Source organism: Prosopis cineraria, unplaced genomic scaffold (genome assembly GCF_029017545.1).
Source record: "Prosopis cineraria cultivar Desert tree isolate PC_DT_omini unplaced genomic scaffold, ASM2901754v1 PC3, whole genome shotgun sequence".
NCBI classification, from domain to species: Eukaryota; Viridiplantae; Streptophyta; class Magnoliopsida; order Fabales; family Fabaceae; genus Prosopis; species Prosopis cineraria.
In genome coordinates, this window is record NW_026555334.1 from 6,156,060 (window position 1) to 6,166,690 (window position 10,631).

Here is a 10,631-nt window from a genome sequence, read left to right on the forward strand (position 1 = left end):
AGGTGATTGCCTAACACTCCCAGTATTAGGAGTTAGTTGTGGCATAGTAAGGGTTTTATTTTTCATAATCCATTCTTCTGGTAGGTTAACCTCATGCTATTGAATGACTTTAGAAAGGATGACATTTGATTTGGCTCTATCTACTAGGAACATAGTGGTATAACCATCTTCCTTTGGTATTAAGACTCCAGAACTTGAAGAGTTTATAACTTTGTTCATCTTCCTTTGGTATTAAGACTCTAGAACTTGAAGAGTTTATAAATTTATATTGGATCTTATAGAGCAAAGCTACAGGATAGATCCTGATTTCATACGAAAACCATATATAGTTTTACATTTAATTTTAAAACATCCATAATGTTTTCATCTATGAGATTGATGGTCCTATTTGGATAGCTGTTGAAATATATTGGTCCTACATGTAGGCCAACTTCTATAGTACCTAACAATGAGTCAGAGAATAACTCATGTCGGGTATCTCTAAGGCAAAGGAGACAAGAAACGTTTAATTCTTTCGTAACTAGTGGTTTAATGGCAACTGGGACACATTCAATGTGTAAAAATTTATAATTTTTTCAGTGGTGTTTAATGGACTCATTTAATAGAAGAAAGAATTCTTCCTTTGAAGGATTAACAAGAATTACATTTGCAATTTTCAAAAATAGAAAACAAACGCACTCTAGCTCCCCCCTTCCTAATTTTTTAGTTTCCAAAGGCATCTTTGACACCCTACATGATGATCGAAGATAAAAAGTCAAACCATGACACAGGAAGAATTCATAACATGGGACGAGCCTTTGGAAGGGTTAAAGATAGTTTCTTCTATCATGGAAGGATGCACAAAATCCATACGAGTCACACTATTCACAAATCATGAACAACATTGCTGGCCACATACTTTAATTCACGCAACTCAGAAGGCCTACATCTAGTTTTTATTTTTTTCGCCCCAATGCTTCTTCAACAACCTACATGATAGAAGGAAAAGGGTCTACATATTCTCTCCTATTTAAATTGTGATGTTAATCATATGTTCAAGTAAATATAATATGATATTACATGTAAGCATAAAGTGAGTCAACTTAATTACTACCAACTGCTTGGTTCGACTGATAAGATGTTGTACCATATTAATTAGAGGTTTTAAATTTAAGTTTAAGAATGCAACTGTGTTTGAGTATAATGCCTTGCCTGACTCAGTTTGTTAAGTTCTTTAATTTAATTTTAGTGGAACAATCCAAGATATTCAATCCCAAAGCATAATAATAAGGGTTGCCTTACAGTACAATATAATCCTAATTTTCCATACTTTTTGGTTTGTAAATACTCCCTCCGTTCTTGTTACCCAACAGTTCAACAATATAATTCAATTAATTAGAGCATTGTCATTAGCATTGCTGCTTCCTGCAAGGTCAACCACAAATCAAGGTCAAGAAAAATGTTTTTTTTTTTGAGCAAAAGGTCAAGAAAAATGTTAAATGCAATTTCCATATGCGATAAAATGTAGAATCGTGCGGACAAATTTCTTTAAATTCTCTGAGATGCCCAAATCCATTAGATTTGACCCAATTGCTTAATTTTGTCACCGTTTAAATCTTCAAAACTGGTTTTGGGTCAAAAAGTCTCCATCGTTATTTTTAACTTCAGACCCATCATATGTGTGGCTACAATGATTTTCCACGTGCTATTAGTCAGTAGTATTTGAAGTTCCTCAATCGTCACTGCTCAATGCTCCTAGCTCCAATGTACCTTCTTCCTCCCTATTCCTTAGGAGTCAACTTTTTTTTTTTTTCTTTTTGAGAATGGCACAGGCAAGAACAAAGCTTGAAATTAGAACAGGGAAAAGCACCTAAATCAACCAAGGAAGAAAACCGACTAAAACAAAAGCAAAAAAATAAAAAATAAAAAATTATAACCATTATCAGTCCTTCGTTGGGCCAAACAGAAGCTTGGAGGTTCGAGTAATTCCACCACATCTCTGCTCATACAATGAGCCTTCCTTGCAAGTGTATCCGCACTATGAAGTGATTCTCTAAAAGTATGAATGATTATGAGTCATATTCCACTTCGTCCATACCTGAAAATCACAGCTAAAAAGCGCAGAATAATAAAATGGGGTTAATAAGACCAGACCAGACTCAATGAGCTATTCTGCAGTCACGCAAGGTTTGTAAAATGTTTTCCTCTCCAGTACACTCAAACAGGCACTCTGAGTGTATATCCTTCTCTCAGTTCTGAGTGAGTTTCCCAAAAAGTCTTATTAAATGCACAAAAAATCATAAATTCCCATTGACTTTAATTGTAATTAATTTTTGGTGTACATTTATCAAAGGGAGAATAACAACTAGGTTTTAATAGGATCAATTAATTCAAATGAAGTTCCAAATACAAAATTATAGGAATTTGCGAGTTTATTCTTAATTTTGTAACTTATTTTTTAAATTTTAATATGATTGAAAAATAAATAAATTTATTTTTTTTTTGCTAAAATTTAGAACATAAATTGTAAATTCATCACAATAAAGTTACAAAATTAAAAGAGATGAAATTTTAAATTCTTAAAACTTAACACTTGAGACCTAATTTAAATTAATTGGTCTCATTGAGACCTCCCTATCATTATCCATTTACCAAAATACCCTCTTTTAAAAAATAAAAAAATTGTCTCCCCATAGTCATTAGCATCGAAGCCAGCCATGCATGGCTTGACTGTCGGAGATCTGGCAAGTAAATTATTGGAGAGTTGGTCATGGTAGGATTTGAGGACACAAGATTTTCAAAAAATCATGCCAGAACTGGACCATTGAACCATTTGTTTAATTAATAAAATATATGCAAAATATTACTTCCTTCATCTCAAATTATAACACACTTTTAGATAAAATCTTACATACTAATAAAGCTTATTAAATACACTTTACAACCTTACTTTTTCGAGACAAAAATATAAAATTTTAAAAATTCCTTTCATTTAATACTCCATTGAAAAGAGAAAATATATGAGAAGGGTAACATTGAAAAAATATCATTAATGAACCTTATTTTTGTCAAAGTGTCTTATATTTTAGGACACTGAATCTTCTCTAAAAGTATCTTATAATTTAGGATGGAGGAATTATATATATAGACATTTAATGTTAATTACAAAATATTAATAGTCAATCTCGCACACACCAGTTGTCAATCTCTTGTGTTGAAATTGTCAATTCTAATATGTTAGTTAACAATTGGATATTAACAACTTTATTATGAGGAATTGATGACAACTTTAGCAGTTGGTAAAAAAAAAAAAAAAGACAACTTTAGTATATGCTAAATTTGTCCATTCTTATAAGACAATATATTGTCAGTAGAATATCAATAACTTCAGAGCAAAAATTCACAACTTTAGCATAAAATAACAAATCTCGAGAAACTTGCGTATAAGTGACAACTTTAGCTAAAGTTGTCAATTCCTTACACTAAATGTGTATTTTATTTTTAGTTTATCAAAAATTCATTTGGTGAAAATCAATTTAGTAAAAGTTAGTTATTGTAATGAAATTTATGTTCGGATATATTTTTACAAAAATCAGTTTGATATACTGAAAGTTATTTGATTTGTGATAGTAAAATATATTTTTAAATATACAATTACCAAAAAGGATATTAATTTATAATGATTTGTAATTTTTATTATACAAATATAATATATTTTAAATATTTAAAAAATATAATAAAGATTTTAAATAACATAAATTTTGATATATAATATTAAAAATTTGATCTCTAGTTATTTGTATTTTTTTAATTTATAATTTTAAAAAAATATGGTCAATATTTGTAATTTTTATTATACATTAATGCTAAAAATTAATATAATAAATTATTTAATTTAAAATGCTGAAAACATGATGCCTAATTATTATTATTGAAATAATAATTATATTTTTAATGAATTAAATATTTTTTAAATAAAAAATAAGAGATTAAACTTGAGATAATGTGATCAAATAATATTCTACTTTTTAAATTCATTTTTTAAAAGCTTTAAATAGTTACGTTTTAAAAATTTACTTTCAATTACTGTTTGAATGTATTTTTAGGATGCACTTTTTTATAAAATATTTCACCTAAACAGCTTTCAGCTTTCTGAAAGTAAAATTTTGTTTTCTGAATGTGAAAAATAAAAAAACCAAATGGACCCTAAAATTGTTAATATCCCATTTGCATCTGACATATTAGAATTGATAATTTTAACATAGAGGAGATTGACTAGTAATGGTTTGGAATTGACATTAAATTCTTATATATATATATATATATATATAATATTTTACATATATTTAACAAATGGGTTCAATAGTCTAGTGTCTTCAAAATTCAAATCCTATCATGACCAACTCTCCAATAATTTACTTTAGTAAATGTACATGAGGAGATAATTTTTTATTTTTAAAAAAATATTTTAATAAATGTACATTAAAAATTAGTTACAATCAAATTACATGAGAGCTTAGAGTTATTTGTACATTTCATGATTTTTAAAATTAGAGTCTCCCTCTGGGACCCTTGTATATGATATCACTTTAAAGATGTCTGTCAAGTTCTTGTTGGGTCATTTCTGATGGCACCGACTCATCATCCTCATTTCCTTGCTCTTCCCCCACAGCACCACGCATTCGGCATGGACCACACATTATCTGCAGCAAAGCTCCAATCACACTACTGTACAATATTTTGAAACCCTAATCAGTCATTAATCATATATGCATATACCATAATTTAATGTTGTTGATGTTTGAAACACACCTATACACGTTGGAGGACTAGGATTCAGAAGCACATTGAGCCGGCAGAGAACTGCTCGCAACGAAAACAGCCGGCAGAGAACTGCTCGCAACGAAAACAGCCGGCAGAGAACTGCTCGCAACAAAAACATCCTCAGCTAAGGTCTGCTGAGACAGCAGATCATCGGCAAGCCAGCAGCAGCCACGTGTCCAACACCATGACTGATTCTCTGCAAATGGACACGTACTCCCGTCCTCCTTTAATCAAGCTACTCTCACGGGCTCTTTCCAACGCATCCATTTTGCACCGTACTGGATCAGCCCTCCATTTGCACCAGTCACGAGACTAACTATTGGAGTATGGAGGATCCCTGGTCTAATATGCAAATACTCAATGGGGATTAATTAAACTAATTATTATTGTTAAACATAACAAATAATATATATTAAAAAAAGTATCTCTTTCGACTCAGCATGTTTGGCTAGGCTTATACATGTAAATGTATACGTAGTTGGACGTTTGGTGTTTTGCCTAGCTACCATATATATATATATATATATATATTTTAAGAGTGGCATCGATCGGTATGGTTTGTATAATAGGTACTTTTTTTATATAGCAAATCAGATGATGTCAATTTGAGAGTCATTAACCGTGAACTGGTTTGTATATTCTCCGTGCCAGGTGTACGTGGTATTAATATAGCAAATCTTTTCATTATCTCAATGATTATCTTTGTCTTACATGTACGTAGCGCAGCTTGGTTCACGATTTGCTCCAAGGTATACTGCTAAGTGTCGAAGACGTACCACCGCTCAACCAAATTAAACAAAGATTTATAAAGCAATTCTACGAGACGTGCAGAAAGTGGGGTTTAGATCATGAGGAAGGGCAAAGGGGGAGAAAATATGTGGCCAGGAAACGCTCGTGGGGAGATATTTTATGAATCGTGCTTTACGTTATTTTCTGAGGCTGAAAATACTTAGAGAATGAATAATGAGAGAGCGTAAAAGAGAAATAAGAACGTGGGAGATCTACGTTTGAATTACTAGCCCTCTCTTTTCATATAAACGGAATGACAACCCTGCAATACATGGGCCTGTATGGTCAACTTGCATTTACATCCCAAGACGGAAATTTGGCCATACACTGCCTAACTAAAACCATAAGAAAATTGACACGTAGCCCAACCACACATTATCAGTCATGCATACACACACACATCATATCCTGAAGCTAAGCCGGACTCGACCTGTAGGCTTAGCATCAAGTAGCTAAGTCCTCATGAGTCATGATCACATGTAACAAGCTAAAATATTTTCTCTGCTATACTTTAAGCATTGCTGGGTTGTCATTCCATTTATATGAAAAGAGAGGGCCAGTAATTCAAACGTATCTTTCGCGTTAGGTGAAATAATAAAAGATAACACGAGGAGCGTTGAAGCGTGTACCGAACTTCACTTTAGAGAGACTTAAAAGCAGAGTGTCCTAATTTCCTATATTAAGCCATAACAGCCCGTCACCCTCTTCCTTCTTTGTCTGTATGAGTTCATCACTTTAAAGTTGAAGTTCAGGAACTTTTATATCAAGCATCCCTGGGAGCATATCCATCACCGGAGCGAGAGAGATGAGCGAGAGCGCGAGAGGCACTGCAAGAGAAACAGGGGGTGCAAGTTGCACCTGTGAACAAGTGGCGTCAGGGGCCGGACTTCCCCCTGAAGCGACAGACGAAGGAGTTTATAATGATGATGATGAAGTGAAAAGATCCAAAGCGAAAGGTATGAATGTTAATAGCTCAAGTAAGAATCTGGAAAACAGAGTGGATGAACAGAGTGCCTCGGAAGTTTGTTGTCATTTAGTGAGGCGAGAGAGTTAGGTGATGTAAAATGGCGACAGGGAAAATCAGAAGTATTGGAGGGTGTACTGAACTTCAACAGTTCAACTTTATTTCTCCCCCCCTCCCTCATTTCATTTGACCCGTGCCCTGTAACCAAGAGGAACAGCTTCAAACCCTTCACTCCCTTATCCTTCCTTCCTTCCCTCTCTTCGTTCACTTCTCCCGCCGTTCCCTGCTCTTCAGTCGTTGCCGGTGTGTGTGTGGCTGGGATCCGTCGTAGCGCTGTCGAATCGCAGCTTCTTCATCCTCCTCTGCTTCACTTTCACAGGACTGAAGCCCTTCTTTCTCCCCCGTCATCCGTTCCTCCTCCGATTGTAGCAGCGGCGCTGAAGATTCTTCCCTCTTCTCTGCGTCGTCGACTGTGAGTTGGGTGGAGCTCCTCTTTTCTCCCTCTTCCATGTTCGATGTCCAGCTCTTCTCTTCCGTCTCCCTTCTTGTCGTGGTGTTGGGCGTCGGACGTTCTCCCTCTTCTCCCTCCCTTTTGAGCGCCGCAGACTTCTTCCTCTTCTCTCTGTTTCGTCGTGGTGGATCTGAGGTGAGTGGCTTCACATTATTCACCTTTTTGGTGATGCTGGCTGAAGTTGATTTTTTCCCCTTGCCTTCTACCTTGGTATCAATCTGTTTGTGTGTGTGTTGATTGGGTTGGAGCAAATTATGATTTCTCCTCTTTGTTCTAGTTGATGCGTGAATGGGAGTGTAGATGGGGTTCAATCAAGTTGAACTTGAGTTTAAGAGCACTTTTTTATATCTATAAATTGAACAGAATTGTGGAATGGCAATTGAAGAGTTGAAGCTTTGTATTAGTTTAAGGTTTAATGCTTGTGTGATGGTCGATAAAATGTCTGTTAAGTGCTTGATTATGCATTTTTGCAAGTTCCATTAAGTCTATTGAGAAGCATACCTGATTTGGGTGCTATTTAGTTGAGTCTAACTTGAGCATTACAAAGAATTTGTTTATGACGCCTTATGTGACAAAATGAGGGAAATTTTTTTTTTTTTTAAGATTTTGTTGATGATTGTTTTGTTGGTGTACCGAGTTAAAAAAAAGAAAACAAGATCTTTTTTATTTTAGCATCTACTCTTGAAATCCAACTTTCTCGGTCAACAATGGTGCCTTTCAAATTGTTTTTTTTTTTTTTGGCCTTCATCATAACATGGTTTCTAATTTGTTATTTTACTATAGTTGTTTGGTTCATATTTGAGGAGGATGAAGTTTGTTTGTTTTTATGATAACTTTTGGGATACATATAAAGTGACTGATGAAAGATTTGAGAAATAAAGTTGAGGAAATGAGATAAATATGATGATATTTTTATAAGGTGGCCTTTACGGTTGAATGCATGAGTCCTATTATTGAGATTTCAAATTAGATTGCCGACATGCTTTCAGCTTGATTTGTTCAAAGTAAAATACTTGCAGGAAAGTAATCTTTTGAAAGTGGGTCTGCCAAATACCAGGAGAATGACCAATACGAGAAGAAATTTGATTTTCAAGGCTTATGATTGTCAATAATATCCTATATGTTCCATGCTACGTTTTCTAAATATGGTTCATTTAGTTGTTTAGCTTGTTGGAATGTTAGCGTTTGAGTCGCTGGAAATAAAGTGTTTTATAATTTAGTGGAAAAACATTGGATATCATGTTGATGGTTATATGTCTTAGCTTGAACCAAAATTTAAAGCTTTTAATTGTTAATTATTAATATTGTTGAGCTACTCTTTTAGTCCTCAAATTTCACTTGATTTTGACGTTGGTCTCATTCAAAGTTTTAATTTAGTTTATGTAATGTTAGGAAAACCTTGATTTTATTTTAAATTGAGTAGTGATTAAACATGTACTATTAAATCATCATCTTAATGGAGCAGTGGAACGTGGAGGAGTGCTATTGCATTCTACAGGGAATCCCAATGAAATGTTTAAGAGAAGAATTATATAGAATTAAGTATTATTTACTCTCCTTATTAATATATAAGTGTTGAATATGTTACTAAAGTTTCATTAAACTCTCAGTGAAGAATTATGTTATTTAGATATTTAGATTTGGCTGGGTATTCATTCTCTTGAATTTGGCTCAATTATGTGATGAATAGACTTTGAGAATATCAAAAGATGCTGTGATATGATTATGTTGTTTCCTAGTTGTTGATTTGCTTTTTAGCTAAAAGATAGCCATCTCTTAGCTCCTTGCATGTTTGAAGGTTAATTCATATTGTGTTATTGTGTTGAAAGTCTAGTCTATTGGAAAGTTTATTGTACAATTATTTTTGAATTGAATGCAATGCCTGTAGTATACATCTTTCTTGGGTTGAGCTTGTTAAATTGAATTTTTAAATGGGTCAATATATTATTTATACATGAAAAAGAATTTACTTTGGTGTGACTTATAAACCATGTTGATATACATCTATTTCTAAATGAAAACTCTCCATTGCTTTAAAAGGGCCTTATTGTACTTAAAGAGATTTTGGGTTGAAAATCATTTTTGGAAGGTAAAGAAGAGCAAATGGAAATCCTATTATTGAGAATGGGAGAGAATAAGAGAGACAGGAGAGGGAAGAGAGATGAGATGAGAAAAGGGTTGGGAAAATTGGGGTTACAGAACATGAATGAAATAAAAGATGCAAAATGGCAGAAGATAAATTGCATATTTTTGACTGGCTCAATCCTTTTTTCAGAAATATGTTTGCCAATAGGTCGTTAATCCCAATTTTCCCAAAAAGTGGGAAGGAAATGAAAAGGAAGAAAAAGAGGAGAAGGAAAATGACAGAATTATTAAATCCTCTAAAGTTGATATTCATAAATTTCTGTAAAGATCTTTATAATTTTTTTAGTATTTTTCATTATTGTTTTATAAAAATTAAAATCTCCTGTCTTCCTTAATAAAAAATCAAACCGCAAATATCAGTCTCAGATGATTTGAATGTACGAAAAAGACAAGGAGAGATTATTATCTAAAATAATTGTGGATAAGGGCAAAATGGTCCAGAAATTTTGTTTCCGTGGATCTTGCATGCATGGAATTAGATTCCAGACATTTATGCCCGCAAAACAACCTTTTTACATAATTACTTTGAACATTAGCGATACTTCAATTAATTTGGATGCAAAGTTGTTTTGGCGCCATTCTAGACCGATTTTACAATAATGATCCTTAACCTCATTCTAGACAGATTTGGATGATCAAGCGTAGTTACTTTTAATTTCAATCATTCTTCATGTTAATTTTTATCAATAAGTTTCATAATAAATGTGTTCCGTTTCTCATTATTAGTTATTTTTGTTGCATTTTCAAAATTAGAGGCATCCTAGAACACCAGGGATATGGATAGAACAGCAAATGGAATCATGGAAACCAATTGTGGATGCTGTCATTGACGACAAAGGTGGTCATCTTTTTTGTCAGATTTGGCACGCTGGTAGGGTTTCAAGTTCAGGTACTTTCTTAGCTTCACTGTTACAAAATGCACTTTTTACACTGGTTAAAGTATCACTTCATCCAATTCAATGCATGATAGTTTTGACATGTTTCAATTGATTATTATGGATCTCAAGATTTAAAAGAATATATCCTATGTATGCATATCAAATATGTAACTTTTTAATTTTACTCTTCTTTGTAATTGATAACTGTAATAAATTGCTCTCTATTCTCAAGGAAGTCAAACCATAATAAATAAACAAAGTGTAAACCTGGAATATAAATTAATTACTTTAACTTTATCTTATACTAAGGACTAAAAAATACTTTCAAAATTTGTCTTTGTATAAAGGATTTTGCGCCCCGGGGGGAATAAAGAGAAACATTCTTTGCTAAAGGTTGAACCCTCCATCAATCTGCATTGTCTATGAATAGCCCTTTCTATGGTACAAATTATCATGTAATGTTGTCCCCTAAAAAACTAGTCTACTATAAGTGATCGAGAGAGTAACTAAACTTTTATATCACACTTATTATGGGAGGCTT